Raw genomic sequence first — 3,162 nt, 5'->3', positions numbered from 1 at the left:
GCAACACTGCATCCACGTTCCCGAAATTAATAGGCCTAATAATTAGCTTAATTATAAACAGGTAAATTAGGTAATATAACATAAGAGAAAAGGTAAGATTGCCCAGTAATTACCTGCAACGTTACTATGATAATCGTTTACCTTTTAACTTAATTTATATCTAAGGTAATTAATTATCTGTTGTAATTACATTTAGAGAAAATTTGTGTCTTAATTAATTCCAGGTCATCTTAGAGAGAGAGAGAGAGAGAGGGAGAGAGAGAGAGAGAGAGAGAGTAAACAAATAAAATTATGTTTTTTTCCTATAACCAAATTCTCAAATTACTAAACAAACAAACAAACATACAGTCACAGTATTAAAAAAAACACACATAATATCCAAGATGGCGTCAGAATTACGCCGAAACTCGATTCAGCGAACTTGGGAGGAGAAGCTCTGGAAAAAAACGCATTATTAACCCGATATGGGAGGGATGGAGTGAGGGAGGGAGAAGGGAGAAAAGGGAAGAAGGGAAGGGAAGGGAAGGGAGGGAGGGAGGGAGGAGTGGGGAGTGGGAAAAGGTCTGTGGGGAAGGAGGGGAAGGGGGAGAAAGAATGGAAGTGGCACTGAGGAGGAAGAAGGAAGAGGAGGAGGCGGGAAAGGGAAGGAAGAGGAGGAGGAGGGAAAGGGGAGGAAGAACGTAGGTACTGAAGTTTTAAACAGATTGGCGAATGTATTTCTGGGAAGCTTGCATTCGTGGTAAGAGAAGTGCAAGAGATCAAGAGTTAATATTGTAAAGCTGAATTGCAATTTCCTCTTGTTTATATATACACACACTGTATATATATATATATATAATGTATATATATATATATATATATATATATATATATATATATATATATATATATATATATATATAATCAACGACCTCACCAGCATGGAATCGAACCCTCGACCTACTGGGTGGAACTAGGGAACAGCACCGCCTGGCCGATGACGTTTACTAGTTCAATCCATACTGGTAGTGTTCCTGTTCAAAGTCCGCGTGTTATGGACTAAAAATGAAGTATATATATATATATATATATATATATATATATATATATATATATATATATATATATAATGTATATGTATTATGTATCCTGTATCTTGTTATCATGTATCCTGTATTCCCGACACCGTTTACTGTACACATGTCAGTCTAACTCTCTATACTCAACTACTGGAGGGATAAATACACCGGATATACTTTATATACTGGAGGATTGTATATACATTGAGTGGATATATACAGTATACATCAACCACATCAATAACCCCCCCACAACAATACCCCCTTCAACCACACCAATTCAACCACCCCACATTCCCATCAATCCACCCCCTTCAACGCATCAGTATTCTTAAGGTGACACGAATCACAAAGGCCATTAGGGAGAATTTCCTGTGGCTTACCAAAGAACGTGACCCTTGTGGCTAACGGGGTCACCACGCATGACCTGACCTGACCTTCATCATCATGGTCATTCTAGGCTCCCTTGAGTACGATGACTTGATCCCTGAGTACGATGACTTGAGTACGATGACAGTCTTTTTCATCAGCGTTCTCAAGTAGCTGAAGTTATCGTACTCAAGGGGTCAAGTCATCGTACTCAAGGGGTCAAGTCATCGTACTCAAGGGGTCAAGTCATCGTACTCAAGGGGTCAAGTCATCGTACTCAAGGGGTCAAGTCATCGTACTCAAGGGGTCAAGTCATCGTACTCAAGGGGACGGACAAACACACAGACAGAAACAGTTTTAAGGCGTTCATCTGTTATTCCCGTCATTCCCTATTTATTAACCTTTTCTCTTTCCTTTCTTCTCTATTTTTGTGTCCCTCTCTTCTCCCATACCTATCCCTCCCCCTCCATTCATTTCTTCCCCCTCTCTCTTCACCCCATCCCCCTTCCTCTTTCTCCCCCTCCTCCTCATCCCCTCTTCACCTCATCTCCTCTTCACCCCCCTGCTCCCCACCTCCTCTCCCCCCTGCCCCCTCCTCTTCTTCCCCCTACCCTCCTCTCCTCATCACCCCCTGTTCTCCCCCTCTCTTCCCCTCCCTCCCCCCTCTTAACTAATGTGGTAGGGAGAGCAGCGAAGCGAGTCTCAGGTCTTGATAAATAGCAGTTATATATCACCTTAACACATACATACATACATTACATACATACATACATACATACATACATACATACATACATACATACATAAAAACATACATACATGCACACATATATACATACAGAACGACATACACACATGTAAAAACACAAACACGCTCATGCACGTTTCTCGAGACAGCCTCCATCTCTCGCTCACTGAGAGAGAGAGAGAGAGAGAGAGAGAGAGAGAGAGAGAGATTCAGCAAAAACATTAAATTTATCTAAGAAAAAAAATCGGTTCGTGGAATAAAAATAAAAATATCTATATATATTCTGTTTTTGGGGGGATATTTGGAGAATATCTGATAAAGGATAAGAAGAATAACTGTATATTAATAATGTATAATGTATAAAATTGTTGGGTGAGACGCGAAAAAAAAAATTCAGGTTTTCAGAATACATGAGTCAAGGCTGGAGGTAATATACGAAAATGGATTCTGAAAATTTATGGGTAACTCGGCTAGTTTATCTTCACCTCTTTACCACGAAAAGCTCTTATCTAATCCCTCCGCATACATACATACATATATACATAAATACATACATACAACTATACAAGTAAATAATATTCACTATTTTCTATTTCTTTTCCAAATACTAAATAAGATAATAATAATAATAATAATAATAATAATAATAATAATAATAATAAAAATAATAATATACTAAACGCACACATCATTTTCCTCACTACAACAAACTGGATAAAATGATTCGGTCTCACTTATCGGTCGCTAATCGGTCGCTCTTATCGGTCGCAAAATTCGTGACCATAACGAGTTGGTTAAAGGTGAGATTTTCTCCTCCCACCTGTGTGAATGAACTACCTCGTTACAGACTTCCGCCCTAACGAGGCTATTAGTTAAGCCATTAGCGAGTGTACATAGTTCTTATATAAAGCTGGACTACCTACAATGGTGTGTGTGTGTGTGTGTGTGTGTGTGTGTGTGTGTGTGTGTGTGTGTGTGTTACGTTGG

This window comes from Homarus americanus, unplaced genomic scaffold (genome assembly GCF_018991925.1).
Source record: "Homarus americanus isolate GMGI-L3 unplaced genomic scaffold, GMGI_Hamer_2.0 scaffold47293, whole genome shotgun sequence".
NCBI classification, from domain to species: domain Eukaryota; kingdom Metazoa; phylum Arthropoda; class Malacostraca; order Decapoda; family Nephropidae; genus Homarus; species Homarus americanus.
Note: the sequence above shows the minus strand (reverse complement) of the source record.